The sequence below is a fragment of the Engystomops pustulosus genome, chromosome 6 (assembly GCF_040894005.1).
Source record: "Engystomops pustulosus chromosome 6, aEngPut4.maternal, whole genome shotgun sequence".
NCBI classification, from domain to species: Eukaryota; Metazoa; Chordata; class Amphibia; order Anura; family Leptodactylidae; genus Engystomops; species Engystomops pustulosus.
Genome location: NC_092416.1, coordinates 130,927,975 through 130,947,108, shown reverse-complemented (window position 1 = coordinate 130,947,108; position 19,134 = coordinate 130,927,975). Strand labels below are relative to the sequence as shown.

Below are 19,134 nucleotides of genomic sequence, written 5' to 3'. Positions count from 1 at the left end.
AGTCTCTTTTAAAAAAAAGTGTTAAACTGTTTTCAAGCCTTGCATACCAGAAGTGTAGAACGTACACTTGAAGTGTAGAAATGTATTATAATTTTCACTAGTAGTGACAAGCAGTACACAGCCATCAATCCTCTGTACATTTAATTGTAGGGGTGCTGATTGGGTACAACAAAAGCTCCCTCACTGAAAAAAATATTATTATCCAAGGGGATAAACATCCACACTGGATCAGTCGTACCTGATCATTCCAGGTGGTAGAGAAGCCAGACTGTCAACAGACATCTAATCTTTTACTAATGTTGGCATGTACAGCAATCAGCCATATGGAGTAGTTTAGAGCTTACTTAACACTGTAAAAAAGCATATCAGCAATCACAAATCCTTAGCATGTTTCTGATTATGTATATTTTCATTAAAACATTTGAAACAGGTAATTGGAACCTTATCTGCAGTTATGTTTTAACTGCCTGCATTTCTGATCCTAAAGCACAGTGACCAACAAATATGAGGGGACATTTACTATTGGGTTTAAGCCTTTTTTGCGGCACTCCCACTGTCTGTTCTCCTTTACGACTCTTTTATCAGTGGTCGGCGGCAGAAAAATTTTTTATTTTCTGCCTCCTCCACTGTTCCAAAAAGGGGCATTGTTTTTGTGGTGTGGAAAACTCATAAACAATTAATATTACTAAAAGAAAATGGTTTAGCATAATACAAACCTTCATAATACAATCATTCCGAGTAACAGCTCTCCGCCTGTGGAAGTTCAGGTGCTAAAAATCTGGTGAACAAAGTGGGCTGCTTCTTCTGGCAGTTACTGTAATTTGCTCACCACTTGTAGATGGCTGTGGGGTTTCTAAAGGTAACTGACTTCCCACATTTAGATTTCTGCTGCCATCCATTCCTGTGTTTAATTCCAACTAAACAAGGCATCGGTTAGTCACGGATGCAATTTTTGGCTGCAGTGGCCATTTCAGAGACTCCTCAGCAGCCTGTTCAGCAAATTCTCAGACTACATTTGTGGCACTCGGGTTTAACATTCTCCCACCGGACCTTACCTTTTGGTGCGGGGCAGCTGGATTCTCCTTGTGTCTGAATGGCAGGCTTTAGCTGGAGAGATAAGATAGAAGGTTTCCCCCTGGGGCACAATTAGTGTATGCGTGTGTTAGAAATCTCTGGTAAGATAGTAGAGGGGAGGTCTGTGATGTTAAAGGCAGCCAGGGATCACACAGAGAGAAAAGATATAGAACATCAAATTTAGAGTTTTTTTATTCCAAGACTTCAACACCACAAACATAAACAGGCTGAGGTAGTGGTCATATCTGCCAACTTATGAAGTCTGGTAGATGAAACTCACAGCTCAGATTCAGGAACTTGGGGCTGGAGAAGGTAGAACCTGCGTATGCAGATCTGTATAGGTATAGAAATAGGTCAAGAAATAGATCTGATAGAGGGAGATTATCCTCTGCTGTCCTCTCCGGAGGAACTCTAAGAATGATTTGGAACAATTATAAAATTGAGGAACTTGCATGCATGCTGCCGTTCATTAACACATTACAGAGAGCTCCCTGAACTGTCCAGACAGGACTTATCAACCTGAGCAGGATGACTCATACACAGCAGCTGCGGAATGGTGCAGCGATTGATTACTTCTTCCAGTCAGGGACAACACAGTGAAGACGTAGTCGCGGCTAATGCTGGGAGGGATAAGGCTGAAGCAGTGCATAATTAGGGTGAGGAAAAGCGCCTGGAAAGCCGTAGGAGCAACAGAATCGCATTTTCATAATTGTTTTTTCAGCAAAACCACTCAATTCAGGGATTAAACAAGAAATGTTTCTGCATCAGAGTAGCAACATCATTCTAAAGGTATGTTTGGTTCATAATGCATTAAAGCAAATGGTAGATTTCCTTCAAAGAGGAGAGGAAATGATTTAATATCCTACCTGAGAGTGCTGGTAGTTCATTGATGTTAAAGAGAGTGCAAAAACAGAGTCCATTGAAGCTGATCATACCTCAGAAAACTAGACAATACTTTCCAAAACCAGGGCTACTAGACTGTTGACCACCTAGAATTGACAAGACATAAACATGCTTAATATAGTTTCCTATCAGAAACAAGAGAGATACGAATAAACATCTGGAAAATATTGGCATGTAGTGCCCTCTTCTGGGAGCTTTAAATCACTTCATTCTTTCTCTTGAGCAGTAGCTTCCATTAGGTGGCTTTCTAGATCTCTACTTTTTTAGATGGTACATTCTGGCTGTTATAGAACCTAAAGGCATTTATGAATACATTTATTCTGCCTTCATCATTTCTCTAGGCTACTTTTAATAGAGCTAGATGTCCGTATGAAATTCTTTAAGTCCAAATGATTAACAACTGTTATGTATAAAAACTTTTGCCTAACTCTGCACTAAGCAACATTTTTAAAAATCTCTAATTTACTCTCATTAGCTACCTACAGCTCTTAAGCAGCTAGCACATGTTTTACGGTTGACCATGGAAAACTGTATAGTACAGCTAGAGAATACAGGAGGCTTGTTGAGAGGGGCTGTAGGACCTGTAGTGATGTCACAAGCATGTGACTCATCCCATGCTACAGGTCATCCAATTATAAACATGCTGAGCCTGCATCATTTGAAAGTCCTTTGAAAAGACCTTCATTAATGTCATAAGCATGTGACTCGTCACATGCTTCAGATCGGCCAATTGCAAACACGTTCTCCTGTTTTGGCTCCAGTGGGGTGAGCTGATCTCACAACACGGAAGTCCCCACCCACATCAAGAATAGCTGAATCTGATTTTTTTTTAAATGAGAAATATACCAGATATATCTCAGGCTAGGAAGCCAGCAGCATTATACAGGTGTTGTTGGAATTGTTGCCAGAGGCTCTCTCCAGCTGTGCTTAAACTCATTTTTGTCAGTAACTTTACACTTTAATGTTTTTAAGGTCAAGGCAAACTACACCTTAAAGGCAAAAACTTTCTTCAGTACCGTGTTGCACTCTTCACTCTTAAGGAGCCTCAAACAGTCCAGGACCGATCCAGAAATAAAGTCCCACAGTTAAAATATATAGAAGATAAAAATGTTTTCTTATCTGACTGGAGCTCCAGATGTTGCCACTATTCCACTCTCCTTTAATGGGATGTTTCACAAAATCTCCTTCTTTAGTGTTGCTTTTTTTCCCTCGCTTGATAGCATAAAAAGAAGGATCCTCTGACTAGAATAGCCCTCCCTCCGTTTCAATTGTGTTTTAATACATTTTCAAAAATTAAAAGAATGTGTACAAAAAAGAAAAAAAAATTTTGCCATCTTCTGAAGCTAATAACTTTTTCATACTTTGGCGCACGGAGCTGTGTGAGGTGTCATTTTTTGTGAAATGAGCCGACCTTTACATTGCTATTTTTAGGTCTGTGCGACATTTTGGTCATTTTTTATTCCATTTTTTATGTGATGTAAAAAGGCGTAAAAGTCGCATTTCGGACATTTGGGCGCCATTTCCCGTCTCGGAGGTCACCGCCGGCCGTAACCGTTTTTATATTTTGATAGATCGGGCATTTTGGGACGCGGCGATACCTAATGTGTCTGTGATTTTTACTGTTTATTATGTTTTATATCAGTTCTAGATGGTCAGATCGTTCCTACCATATACTGCAATACTTCTGTATTGCAATATATGGCATTTTTGCAGCTCATTCATTACAATGAGCCACTGGTTCATTGTAACGAATCTGCAGAAGCCAGATAGCCTCGGGTCAAATGAAGACGCTTTTAAATGCCACCAGCGACTTTAGGGTTAATAGACGCGATCGGTGCAAGAACCGACTGCGGTTATTAGCGGTGGGGGTTTGCTGCAATATGCAACAACCCCCACCTCTGTATGAAGAGGACTCAGCCCGTGAGCCCTCTTCATACATACCCTATACCCTATAGAGCTACGGCGCAGAGTGTTAAGGGGTTAACCCCTTATCACCGACACTAGTTTTCAGCTCAATGACCAGACTCGATTTTTCATATCTGACATGTCTCACGATTTGTAACTTCGGAAAGCTTTAACATATCCAGGTGCTTTTGAGATTGTTTTCTCGTGACACATTGTACTTCATGTTAGTCACAAAATTTAAGTGATAAATTTTGCGCTTTGTTCTGAAAAAAAGGGAAAATTTGGCAAAAGTTTGTAAAAATTCTTCATTTTCCAAGTTTGAAATGTTCTGCTTTCCAAACAGGAAGTAAAACAACCCAAAAAGCTTGATAATTAACATTTACGGAATGTATGCTTTATGTTGGGATGATATTTTATGCATCCTCTCATTTTTCTAGGATGTTATGAGGTGCAGAACTTTAGGTGTCATTTTTCTAATTTTCATGAAAATTGACAAAACTCACTTTTTAAGGGACAATTTAGCTTCCAAGTGACTTTGAAAGACCTAAATAATAGTAAAACCCCATAAATTACCCCACTATAGAAACTTCACCCCTCAACGTGTGTAAAACAACTTCTATTAAGTCTATTAACCATTTAAGTGTTTCACATGGTTTAAAACAATATGGACCTGTGAATTAGAAACTTTTGAATTTTTGTTGAAAATACATGCATTTAGGCCAAACTGACAGTTTCAGAATAAATTAAATGATGAAACGCTCTGCAACTTTTGATGCCCAATTCCTCCCGAGTGTACTGATACCCCATATGTGGTGTTGTCCTGCTGTATGGGCGCACGGCCGGGCAAAGGATGAATGGAGGCGCCATTCACAGCAGATTTGTATTGTCACATTGTACGACCTATACATTTTTTTTTTTTGCGAACATATGAGGCTTATTATGTACTGGATGAGATACAATGTATAGATAATTCATTTTGGGAGTCTAAAGCTTATTCATGAGATTTTATTAACTATTTCAAGGGGGACACAAACAAAATCATCAATTTTTATTTTGGATTTTTAGCATTCCCCCCCCCCGTAATGTAAAAATAATATTTTATCTTTATTCTCTGGTTCACTACGATTGCAGTGATACCTCATTTATATAGTTTTTCTCATCTTTGCTCAATTTTCCTGAGCAAAACCAATATTGGAGAAAATCGCATTGTTTTTACTAATGATAACTTTTTAGGACCATAACTTCTGTATTTTTCTGTTGTCAGATCTGGTTGAGGGCTTATTTTTTGCAAAAAGAATTGTTCTTTTCAGTCGTATCATATTAGGGAACATAACTTTTTTTATCACTTTTTAGAACGTTTTTAGTGATGGTGTTTGATGAAAAATTGTATATTACGAGAAGTTTTTCGAGTTTTTTTTTTACGTCGTTCACCGAGCGGGTTCAATATTGATTTATATTTATTGTACAGATTGATACAGACACAGTGATACCAAATATGTACGTGTTTTTGTGTTTTATATACTTTATTTGCATTTTATGTGTAACTGGGGAGATTATGGGACTTTTATTTTATTTATTTATTTAATTATATTATAAAATGACAAAATCTTTTTTTTTTTTTTACTTTTTTACATTTTCTACTTCTTGACTTGAACAAGCGATCATCCGATGCACATGCTCAGTTAAACACAGCCGGGTCCTGCCAGGAGCCGACAGCCTCGGGTCACTCGTCGGAACCTGGGGCTGAGGCAGGAGGGATCGGATCCCCCGGTAAGCAGACCGGGGGGTCCGATCCACGGTGTGGACACTTACACGCCGCGGTCATGCTTGACCGCGGCGTGTAAGGGGTTAAACACCCGGGATTAGAGTTTTTCCGATCCTGGGTGTTAGTGCCGGGTCTGGGCTGTGATATCACAGCCCGATACCGGCACTTTCATTACCTGATGTCCTGAAATCTTCTTCTGACGCACCGCTGTAGAAAGGCGTTGCGTCAGAAGAAGTACCTTTAATGACCGCTATAAAAAGCCGATACGGCGGTCATTAAGGGGTTAAAGGATCTTCAGATAATAAAAATAATGGTCTGTCTATCACAGCACACAATTCCATTAGTATCCAGGGGTGTATGCCATCTGCGCCAATGATTTGTTCTTTTCAGAGGTTTTAAGGCATTGCTGCGCTGCTTCTTAGGTTAAACACCCAGGTTATTCCTGAGAGGCGCCGCACTTTCAGTTAAATTTGAAAAAAATGGAGGATTATTTTTACTTTCCTTGGAAATAGTTTTTCACTCTCTATTTTTTGCTGCATTTATAAGTTCTTTTATTTTATTTTTCTCTCTATAATCTTGTAATTCCTCATCACTACCTTGTTATTTTAGAAGCTTACAAGCCCTATCTTTGTCGATTATTACTTGACTTAACGTAATAGTTAACCACATAGTTTTTTCCTGTTTCATGTTATGCTTCTTCACATACCATTTGTGTTTTTCAGTGGACCTTTTTTAAATGTTTTTGTAAATGTCCCATCTATTTCAGGTGCTTATGTTAAAGAACATTGAGGGGGGGGATTTATCATTGGGGTTTTTGTCTATGTTTAGCATTGTTTTGGCGCATTTGTGGTGCATATGCTGTTTAGAAACTATCCATTGCACCGAATGACAGTGCAAAGTCACTTTGACGTAGACCTTGCTAGCGCCAAATTCATTGTTTGCATAGACTAGTTTTAACAATACGACTGAATTTATGATTTGGGATTTGCCGCAAATTTCCGTTTAGGCTCAAATTTACACCTGGCCCCACCCTGGTCTTTGTTGAAACTTTTGTTTGGGTTTTTTGCAACTTTTCATGCAACTGTTGCATACATCCCACACAACAAAAAACACAGCCAGCAGATTTATCAAGGGCCAAACCAACTTATACCCCATAGCACAATAAGACGTACCCTTACGTCTTGTTGCGCATGGCAGCCCGTGAGCCCTCCTCGTACTCACCGGTTGTTTGCTTTGCCGTCACTAGCTCTGATCGCGGATGTTAAGCTGCCGGCAGCACTAACGAGCCGGCGGCGTGTGGCCGCCACCATCTTGGCACCGATTGACGCTCCCTGTAGCGTCATCGGGGAGCAGCGATACATTGCATGGCAGCCTTGGGTCACCCAAAGATCCAGGGCTATCATGATCTAGGCTATCTATTACAATGTGCGATTTGCACATTATAATAGATGGTGTGCAAAATACCCATATACTGAGGAATAATTAGACAACCTAGGGTTAAAGTACCCTAGGGAGTCTGAAAAATAGTAAAAAAAAAAAAAAAGGAAAAAAATTATATTAGAAAAACCTAAAAATCAAATCACCCCCCCCTAGAAGTCATTTAAATATATATAAACAGTAAAAATCATAAACACATTAGATACTTCCGTGTTCCAAAATGCCCGATCTATCAAAATATAGTAACTGTTTTTCACTGCGTTTAACCCCGTAATGGAAAATAGCGCACATAGTCGCAAATGTTGCCATTTTAAAAAATATAAAAAAATTCTATAAAAAGTGATTGAAAGATTGTACAGTCCTAAAAATAGAAGCATTGAAAATGTTATCAAAAGTCATAAAAAATGACACCACCCAAGCTCTGTGTATGAAAAAGTAATTAGCGCCAGAAGACACCAAAATGAAGAATTATTTTTGGACAGGTTGTTTTAATTTTTGTAAATGCATGAAAACATTATAAAACCTATACAAATTTGGTATCCCTGTGATCATACTGACCCAATGAATGAAGTAGACCTGTCATTTGGGGCGCATAGTGAAAGCCATAAAATTCAAGTCCACAAGAAATGGCGCAAATGTGTTTTTTCATAATCTTCACTGCTTTCAGAATTTTTTTCCTGCTTTCCAGTAAACGGCATAGAATATTAAATACTATAACTATGAAGTGAAATTTGTTATGCAGAAAACAAGCCCATACACAGCTCTTTTCACTCCCCACCTTTAAGATTTTTAAAGGTGGGGAGTGAAAAATAAAGACGTAAAAAATGAAAAAGGGCTTGGTCCTTAAGGGGTTAATGAATCTGACTGCAGCAGATCTCCAAAGACAGACATAAAACTGCCATAAGGAACCGCTCTAATTATAAATTCCCCCCATTGTCTATGCTCTAATCTCCTTAGTAAAGGATCATTCAAAATGAAAGATGTTTTGCTCAATATTACACAGGTGACCCCCCAATCAGTAATTTTAATATCCTGTCAGGTCTATTTTTCAAAGTAAGGTACAGAAGTGCCTCCACTATGGTTGGGTCTTGTATTAGTTGTTAATTATGTCTTGTCACCTTTGTAGGGCCTGCAGTGTTCTGCTCCCAGTTGAAGCATAGGCCTCAACATTCAAGTTGCTGCCCAACCCCAACCCTCTGTTGTACGATCTAAACAGAAGACTGCCAATGCTCTTACACACAGAGAAGAGGGGGAGCCCCTCACTACAGGAATCCCAGTGATCACATGTTCAGTCACACAAACGCTGGGATGCATAGAGGCGGATGACCTGCAAAGTGCGCGATTAAGCACTATATGAGAAAAACTGAGAAGACAGAACTGGTAAATACCCCTACTGGCTTCTTTCCATGGCCCCCTGTATCTGCCAAATGGGTTCCCTGCATCTGAAAAAGTACTTTGAAACAGTCTTTATGCACCTGGACAACCTGCCATAAATCTACAATTGGCAGTACAGAACTTGTTAAATATATTCCTTGTGCTTCTTTCCCCGTTTTTTTTCTCCTTATTTAAGCAGTTTCAGTAAACCAGTTTTCTGTCCGGTATCTTCTTACAACTACTGCTGATGTTCCTAATGACTTAATTATTTACAGACAGTCCATGGATAGTCTAATCAATTCATAGAATTGAATCATCAGGATGGATATGTTCTAAGTCAATCATCTTATCTGATTAAAGTGGACAGAGCTCTGAATATTTTCAGGCACACTGCTCACTGTAGGAGGAAAAGCAGAAACAACACACAGAAAAGCTACTTTACTTAATGAAATTCCACATAAACTCGAGTTTAAGCCGAGTTTTTTAGAACAATTTTTATGTTGAAAAAGACCCACTCGGCTTATACTCCGGTATATAAAAAAGATAAAATTAGTACTCACCCTCCGGCACTGACCCCTAGCATCTTCTTCACCTCACAGCACCTTTTTGGGTTTACAGACAAGCCTGAAGATGCACGTCTATGCAATGTGCTGGCACAGAAACCATGACGTCAACTGCTGACTTAATGAGGGCACCCTGCTGGACATTATATTTTTGGGTGCACTCTGCAGGACATTATACTTGTGGGGGCACTCTGCAGGACATACTTGTGGGGGCACTCTGCTGGACATTATATGAGTGGGGGCACTCTGCATGACATTATATTAATGGGGGCACTCTGCTGAATATTTTATTAATGACACTCACCTTCTTATAAGAGAGATCTTAGAGAAACACTGGTCCATCCTGTTAGATGACCCACAACTCTCGATAAGACCCATTATAACCTCAAACTTTAAAAAAATCTGCTGGCACCAAGTCAACTTTGCACTAAACAATACATCTATTGTCAACAATTTTATTCCCAAAACTATCGGTAGCTATAAGTGCGGACAGTCCAGCTGTAAATGTTGCCGTAAATCACATATGTGATTTATTTACTCGAATGTCCATGTGGACTACAATGTATTGCCCGCACCACTCAACAATTAGACACAAGGATCAATACACACCGCAGCAATGTAATTAAAGGCTTCATGAAACACAGTGTTTCAACAATGTAACAATGCCCACAGACACGACCCAGTAACTTCTGACTTAGGGTAGGCAGCCATCTTGGATGAGATTGTACAGATGAGAATTCTGTGTCTCTATGCTATGTCACTGTAGCCACGCCCCGGCACGGAGTTCAGAGACTCTCACTGATTCACATCCTTCCAGGAGATCATGAGCAGAGATAAGTGATCCAGGGGAAGGGGGAGGCAGGCACATGTCTGTGAGATGTAGCAGAGCTCACTCTGTAACAGTGTAATGGTCTACCAGACTCTTTCTCATGCATCTCTGATCTGTCTCATCTCTCTTTCTATGTCAGTATGAATGTGTCAGTATGTTCTATCTTTCTATGTGTCAGTATGTTAATACAATGTTGGAAGCCAGATAAGAGTGTATATACACCTAAACACTTTGTCACCCCATAAAACTAGATGGGTCATAATGTGTCTGCTTAGAGCGGTCCACACCATGGAAATTTGCAGTGAGCAGCGAAGGGAGAGGTAAGGGCTAAAACAGCAATAAAACTGAGTAAAATTGGAAAGTGAAGGGTTAAAATGATCTTTATTGTGTTTTCATCACTAGGGGATTGAAATGTGCAAATTTTCTTTTGTGGGAAACCCCCTTTATTGAGACCCTGGAAAAAACATTTAAACTCCTTGCCCACACAGAAAGTTATTCCCCCTCTCCCTCTTCCCCCTAAATATCCTCTATAGTCTTAGATCAATTACCATTTCCCAAATAACACACTAATCAATTTATTCATCCAGCATACCCAATATCCTTAACTATTGCACTTACTATACATCTGTATAATTATTATTTTTTAATGCATCTACATTTTTAATGCATCTGTATTTATAGCTATGCTGGGTATCCCACTTTTTTTTAAATATATTCACCATATATAGTTGCTAATTTTCTTTCATTAAGTGATATATGATACTAATATTCCCAGAATTAATGTTTCACCTTTCATCAGCTTCAGCTAACTCATTTTTCGATATTCATCTATAGACCTTCAGCTCATAAAGTTTGTGTTCTATACGATCTATGTAACATTACACAACAACAAGGGTTGTATATGCTCACTTCCACATCTCTCGTTCATTCAATACATTCACAACCTCTTGGTTCTGCTGAGGCGTCAACTTGGCGCACGTGCAAAGCTTCGTTCACTTCTGTCGCCTTCCCCTTAGCCGACATTAGACTGGTGGATTCGGAGCTAATGCCCATGTGTTAAATACAATTTTAAAGTTTATGTAAAAAAAATAATAAAGTCTACAAAAAAGTTAAAGTTAAAAAACACAAACACACAAAAGCCGGCCACCTCGAAAACCTAATATCACACATATCACACCTAATATCACACCTACTCTAAACCAAGCTAAAAAAACGTAACAGTATTTCTCCCATACAACAAAAAAAGTTTTCAAAAATTAAACATAAAAAGATGCCCAAATTGACATATTTTAATTATCCAAGACACAAAAATTATATTAAACAAGATCAAAAAGCTTTATGAAATCCAAATGTGAACAGGTCTTTACGACAAAAAGTGTCAAAGTTTTTAGTGCTTAAACAGTGCAAATTTCATTATGCACATGAAGGTCATGTAACCCGACATGTGATGTAGTAGTATATAATGCGTTGGCTGCGGGTGAATGAACACTTACCAGTAACACCCAAGATGGGTGTTAATCGGTCTATCGCCGCCGGCAAAGCCACCGGCAGCTTCAAAAAGATGGTGGCGTATAGGCGTGACGTCATCACGGAGTGGTGCTCAGTTGCCATGTCTCGTTTTAAACTATTCATTACAATGTGCGATTCGCACATTGAAATTAATGAGGAGGAAAATCCCAATATACTGCCATACTGTAGTATTGGCAGTAAATGGTAGAATTAATCAGACAACCCACGGTTAAAGTACCCTAGGGAGTATGAAAAATTGTAAAAAAGTAATTTAAAAAAAAAAAAAATTAAACTCTTCCCCCCTTTCCCTAGAAGTCATATAAATATAAACAAGCTAGGTATCGCTGCGTCCCAAAATGTCCGATCTATCAAAATATAATAATGGTTTTTCACACCGTTTAACCCTGTAACGGAAAATAGCACCAAAATTAGAAATTGCCACTTGTAAAATGTGAAAAATTAAAAAAAAAGTGATCAAAAGGCTGTACAGTCTTAAAAATAGACGCATTGAAAACGTCATCAAGAGCCGCAAAAAATGACACCAGCCATAGCTTCGGCGTTTAAAAGAAAAACCCAAAAAAATTTATCGTGCAATGCATATTGACCCAAAGAAAAAAAGTTTTAATGTCTTTTAGGTTCAGTAATAAATGCATTTTATTACACAAAACAATAATCGATTTTTCTTTCTTTTTAAATATACTGCACAGAAAGGGATGATAAAAGTTCAACAACAGAACATATGAAACCTCAAATTGTTCTATTAAAAACTACATTTCATCCCAAAAAAAAAAACACATTCAGCTATGGTAACCCAAAAATGAAAAAATTATAGCTATAGCCCATGGCCACCCAAACCAACCATCAAATTTTAGACTCAGAAAGACTTTCACCCATGAAAGCCCATGAATACAGATGTACACAAGAGCCCTTTCAGGACATTTCACGGTCTTCCAAAGGTCCAGAAAGCTATGGTGACCCGAAAATGAAAAAGTTATAGCTTGTCGACGACATTGACGGAAAAAAACCCTAAAAATTAGAATAAAAATTAGCCTGAGCATTAACGTGGAAAATAAATGCAGAGATGAGGGGTCAATTTGTGAAATTACTCTTTAACCTTTTGTTTCTTTTGTGCAATATGATGATAAATATATTATAATATATATATGCTTTTTTAGGTTATGTCGCTGTCATTTTTTATTCAATGTATACATACTTGTATCTATGCTTTTGCATGATGAGATGTCGGTTTTGGTTGTAACATTTATGAATGTAAGACTTCTCCCTAAAATTTTTGGCCGTCATCTGCATCATTTCACTACCATTTTTATTACCATACAGTGCAGGGGTGCTGATGGTAAAGCAGAAGGTGCCTCCTCTCTCTGAAAAAACTGACATTGGTATTGACAGAGGTTAAAGGCGTGCCCACAGGATAACCAAAATGAAGCTGTACACTTGGGTGTGCCAGGTTATGGACCATTCTGGTGTACAGTTACATTCAGGTGTTGGCAGTAGTGGATTATAATATAGGTGGTAAATAGGGGCCCAGGCCTCCTAGGGGGGCCCATGGCCACCCAAACCACCCATCAAATTTTATACTCATAAGGACCTTCACCTATGAAACCCCATAAAAACACATGTACACAAGAGCCATTTCAGGACATTTCAAGGTATTCCAAAGGTCCAGAAATTTAAATCGGTCATAAGAGATGCATCCTCCATTATCCAAGAAGTTTGATTCTAGTACCATATGTAGAAAGTGAATTCCTGACTAATAGGGCCTATAATATTCATATGGTCCAGGGACAGTGGCAGTCTTAATCTGCCCCTGGGTGATGGAAGGTGTTAAAGGGCTTTGCCCATTTGAGAAAGTTCTCAAATTTTAATCCACTTGTGATGTTTACACATAACCCCCCTACTTTACAATTTTACTTAGTTTTATTGTTGCTTTAGCTCCTATCACTCATTGATGGTCAGTGTAATATTCCAGACTGTGGGCGGAGACTCTCTAAGTAGACACTACATGATTCCTTTGTGCTGGGAGATGCTGTGTGCTGACAATGTGCTTAGATTATCAGGGTACAGGGTTTATCTACACTTTTATATAGCTTCTGAACATTCTAGTAGTATCTGACACATAGTACTAGTATCTGACACAAAGGAAAAGAGAGATGATAAGATCCATGAGATGGATATAAAACACAATGTCTCTCTCCCGGATAAAGACCTTATCTTTTCTGTAACTTGTAGAGTACAAGAACACCGCTTGGCAGCATGAAGTGCCTGTGTCTGAGCTGGTCTTGTAATGCAGGGGGGGGGGGGGAATACAGGGATGCAGTGTGCAGAGAACACTGCAGTGTGCAGACAGGAGAAGCTATTCGTTAGAAGAATACAACCATATTCAGAAGATTTACAGTCGGATCCAGGGATAACCGAATTGTAAATACCAGCACAGATAAAGACAGGTTGGAATTATATCTGTGAAATACTGTATTTTTGTTAATAACAGTGAATTAGAGAATGTGTTATGTTGTTATCCTGAGTACATCTTGTCTTCACAGGAATACCCCTTTAAAGGAACAAATCATAGAAGAACTGATATAGTTTGTTATGCTTACTACTGAAGATGTCATGTTCCGTTCTTTTAGGCCCTGAACTAGGCATAACACAATGACGCAGGTTAATCAATGTTAATCAAGGTGTTAAAGAGTTAATTAATAATATTTTAAGATAAGATATTTGCATTTTTCTATTTTTCTACCACTTTTGCATAAACAATTGAGAAAGAGATCCATCACCATTTTTTGCCTCTCTTGCAGTAAGTCATACTTCTTATTTAGATTCCCTTTAACAAAGTGGCAATAACTAATGCGTCACTCCAGGATCAGAGCACTCAGGGGGTGTTCACACTTGGTGTTTACCACTGAGAAGAGGAAATTTGCCTGATTACACTGCTTGTGCAAAACGCATGTATTAACATGCTGTTAACAAATACACATGTTTACACATGTGTTACCATTGCATCAACATGTGCGTTTTGTAAACGCAATGTTGACAGCAATGTAATCAGGCAAATCTCCTCTTCTCAGTTGTTGTGATGTGTTTGAAAGCGCATGCTTTACCGCCACATGGGAACGCACCCACAAGCATTGTTTATTGTGGATAACCATGGAAACTTAAGTTGGCATATGAGCTATATAAATAAAATAGTCAGTTTTTATCAGGGCTCTGTAAAATGTTTCCTGTAAAAAATAAAACATGTTTAACGAGTAGAAAAAAACTAAACTAGGAAATGGCAAGCAGATTTTTACTAAGTTCTTGTGAGTCACAAGTTTTCATAGATGCCGGGACAGATATTGACTGTGCACCTGTGAGGAGCGTATTGTCTGTGATCCTCCGTGTTGGAAGAAAGGCTCTAAACATCAGATATGAGTCCAGTGAGGGTCTGCCACATGGAGCAGGCAGGAGAGCTTTGTTTACTTATTTGTTACAACATATTTCAATGCAGGAATGAAATATTTACATGCATTACAGACTTTTTTTTTCCAAATATAGAAGGTGGCAGGATATTTATATGGATGACTCACTTCCAGCTGCACATTCATCATAACAGGAACCATTTTCGTAAAAATGAAAAGTGAACTTTTATTGTGGTTATTATATCCTTAACTGTTTCATTCCTAAATGTTACTAATTTATGTCATATCCCTATATAGGGCAGTTTCATAGATCATACCTACAGTGGAGCTTTAGGAGAAAACGGCAGAACTAGCAATACCCTCATATTTTATATTAAAGGAACCGTTACAATCAATGGTGCATGGATTTTAACCCTGGGAATTTACACCCGCTCACCTCATACAAAAGCTATTTGCATACATACAGATATATATATATATATATATATATATATATATAAGTGGGCAGCACTCCGTGGTTCCAATTACAAAATAAAAGGTGAACTTTATTGAAAAAGTGGCAATGTTTCGGTGATTTATGGTAGCTAGCGTTAGGCGCGCACTCTGGTGATATACCTAATACCTAATAAAAGATAGGTTAAGCGCATAAGAATGCGCGCCAGTGGGATATTTAGAGAGAGTAGTCACATCCCATTGTCCCGCTACTTATAGATCGATCCTTTAGTAGTTTACAACTCCCCCCCCCCCCCCTCTCCCTTACTTAGAACAATGTATATTCACTCATTTGTCTCAGGTCATTTGATGTTTATTTTTTTGCCTTGGTGCACACTGCATCAAGGGCTTGGTTGCCCTTTTCCAAGATGGCTTCTCGGCAGCCTCTGGGCACCAATGCACATATGCAGGTTGGATCCACAGATGCTGAGATTACATCAGCTGTGGACCTGAGGCTTCACTTGGCTCACTTGGACTTTACTTCATATATATATATATATATATATATATATATTGTGGGAATTTGGCCCAGTAGAGACCGTGGTAGCGGGTGCTGTGATGCAGTTCAAGACAGTGACACCAAGGTACAGTCCAAAACAGGTCTCGCCTGCGTTTATTGTAGCAGCAAAATAAAACAGCCTTTTCATTCAGGCATTAAATAAACAAAAATCCTACCCGTCAGGGTGCTAACTATACAGGTGTTCCACTAACTCACCACTATACAAAATCACTTGGCTGCTCCAGGCACAGAGGTCAGGGCTGTGTGCTCTCCAGCCTCCTTCCAGAGAGAGACAACCACTTCAGCTCTGCTGAGCGGTTTAAAAAAAAAGACTGATTGGGCTGCTCCCATCACCTGTGTCCAAGGTGCTGAACACCCAACCTCAGCACTAAGGCCTTGCATAATAGCAAAACCTAGGGGAAACATACCGCCCATCCACAGTTAACCCCTTCAGTGTCTCACATACCCTCCCCCTCTGTTTGACCCTGTGGGGGCGAACACTTTTGGCCATCAGGCAGTGGGTACGAGACAGGGCATCGGCATTCCCATGCAGCTTTCCTGCTCGATGTTCTACCGTGAACTTGAAATTTTGTAACATTAGGAACCACCTTGTGACCCTGGCGTTCCTCTCTTTGGCCTGACTCATCCAGGTGAGGGGAGAGTGATCGGTCACTAGTGTAAACTGTCGCCCTATCAAGTAATACCTCAGGGATTCCAGAGCCCATTTTATCGCCAAGCACTCCCTCTCAACTATGCTATAGTTCCTCTCAGGAGGTGTGAGCTTGCGGCTCAGGAAGGTCACGGGATGTTCCTCACCCTCCACTACTTGGGACAGGACAGCCCACGTCAGAAGCGTCAGTCTGCACAATAAAGGTCTTGGTGAAGTCAGGGGTGATTAGTACCGGTCCCTCGCACAAAACCGCCTTAAGTCGCTGAAACGCCCCCTCAGCCTCTTCACTCCACTTTACCACCACCGCCCTGCTACCCTTGGTCAGGTCAGTCAGGGGTGCCGCTATGGTAGCAAAATCGGGGATAAATCGGCGATAATAGCCCACTATGCCTAGGAAAGCCCTCACTTGCTTCTTGCTCATAGGTCGTGGCCACTGCTGGATCGCCTCCACTTTATTTACTTGGGGTTTGATGACACCTCGCCCAATACGGTACCCCAGGTAACGGGCCTCTTCCAGACCCAGTGCACATTTTTGGGGGTTCGCTGTCAACCCTGCTGCCCTCAGGGAGTCTACCACTGCTTGCACCTTGGCCAGGTGACTCTCCCAATCGTTACTGTAAACTATGATGTCATCCAGATAGGCCGAGGCATATCTCCGGTGAGGTTTTAGCACGAGATCCATTAACCTCTGGAATGTGGCGGGAGCCCCATGTAGCCCAAAGGGGAGTACCACGTACTGAAAAAGCCCATCAGGAGTAACAAAAGCGGTCTTCTCTTTGGCCCTGTCAGTAAGGGGTACCTGCCAATACCCTTTCGTCAGGTCAAGGGTGGAGAAGAATCTAGCCTGTCCAAGTCGTTCTATCAACTCGTCAACCCTGGGCATGGGATAAGAATCAAATTTGGACACCTCGTTCAACTTCCTAAAGTCATTGCAGAACCGTAGGGAACCATCAGGTTTGGGAATCAACACAATAGGACTCGACCAGTCACTTTTAGACTCCTCGATAACCCCCAGGTCTAACATCTGCCTGACTTCTTCGGATATGGCAAGCCGGCGCGCTTCAGGGACCCGGTAGGGTTTTTGGTGTACCCGGATGTGGGGTTCGGTTATGATATCATGCTTGATGACTGAAGTACGTCCCTGTAACTTAGAGAACACATCCACATTTCGGAGCACAAACTCCTTCGCTTCCTGAATCTGGGCCCTGGAGAGGGACTCCGAGATCCGTACTTCAGGCACCTTGGCATCGGGTACACCTACCTCCGGTGTCCCCTTCTTGGGGACAGAAGCTTTTTCTACTCCCACGGCCATCAGGGACTCTCTTTCCCTCCATGGCTTTAGGAGGTTCACGTGGTATATCTGTTCGGGTTTCCTCCTCCCCGGCTGAGATACCTTGTAGGTTACCTCCCCTACTTTCTCCATGACCTCATATGGTCCTTGCCATTTTGCCAAGAACTTGCTCTCAACGGTGGGCACCAGAACTAGCACTCTGTCGCCTGGGTTAAAGGTCCTGAGTCTGGCTGACCTATTGTAGACCCTAGACTGGGCCTCTTGTGCCCTTGTCATGTGCTCCTTTACAAGGGGCATTACCGCCGCTATGCGGTCCTGCATAAGGGAGACATGTTCTATCACACTACGGTGGGGGGTCCTCTCCTGTTCCCAGGTCTCCTTGGCTATATCCAAAAGCCCACGTGGGGAACGGCCATATAACAGCTCAAAGGGTGAGAAACCCGTGGAGGACTGGGGAACTTCACGTATGGCAAACATCAAATAGGGCAACAAACAATCCCAGTCCTTCCAATCCTTGCTGACCACCCTCTTTAGCATGCCCTTCAAGGTCTTGTTAAACCTCTCGACTAGGCCATCTGTCTGAGGATGATACACAGAGGTGCGGAGCTGTTTAACCTGCAGTAACTTACACATCTCCTTCATTACCCTAGACATGAATGGGGTACCCTGGTCAGTCAAGATTTCCTTGGGGAGGCCTGTGCGTGAGAATACCTGGAACAGCTCCCTAGCAATATTTTTGGAGGAGGTGTTCCTTAATGGAATCGCCTCGGGATACCGCGTAGCGTAGTCCAGGATAACCAGGATGTATTGGTGCCCCCTTGAGGATTTGACTATGGGGCCAACCAGATCCATTGCAATCCGTTCAAATGGCACCTCTATGATTGGTAGCGGGACCAAAGGACTCCTGAAGTGGGACACCGGGGCAGTAAGTTGACAATCGGGGCAGGAGCTACAATACCGGTTTACCTCCTCCCACACCCCGGGCCAGAAAAATCTCTGCAGGATCCTCTCCCGGGTCTTCTCAGCACCTAAGTGCCCTCCCAGCACATGTTTGTGTGCCAACTCTAGCACCAGCCTACGGTGAGATTGGGGTACTACAAGTTGCTCAACCTCCTCACCCCGTATCTGGTCGACCCTGTACAACAGCTCCCCAACAATCACCATTCGGGGGTATATTTTGTCAGCCCCTGGTATTTGGAGTACCCCATTTATCACCTTAACATTCTCCCGTGCTTTAAACAAGGTAGGGTCCTGTAGCTGTGCAGCCCCAAAATTCTAACGGGAAAACTCAAGGTCCGGCATGTCGGCCACCTCCTCGTGGCCCTCGACCTCACCAGCTAGGACCTCTAGGGGAGAGAATTCATCACATGGGGTCACCCCTACTGCTGGTGTTGGTACATCGGCCTC

General features: G+C 41.0%; 1 protein-coding gene and 1 long non-coding RNA gene across 2 annotated transcripts in view; one reads left to right on the top strand and one right to left on the bottom strand.

Moving 5' to 3' along the window:
• The window catches only part of GNAS (GNAS complex locus), a 123,227-nt gene that overhangs the window by 25,788 nt on the left and 78,305 nt on the right, over positions 1–19,134 (top strand). The window lies entirely within an intron of this gene.
• Positions 1,947–19,134, bottom strand: part of LOC140066078 (uncharacterized) — a 26,072-nt gene continuing 8,884 nt past the window's right edge. Inside the window, exon 3 of the long non-coding RNA XR_011848102.1 lies at positions 1,947–2,063. This is a non-coding gene — a long non-coding RNA (uncharacterized lncRNA). The remainder of the gene's footprint in view (positions 2,064–19,134) is intronic.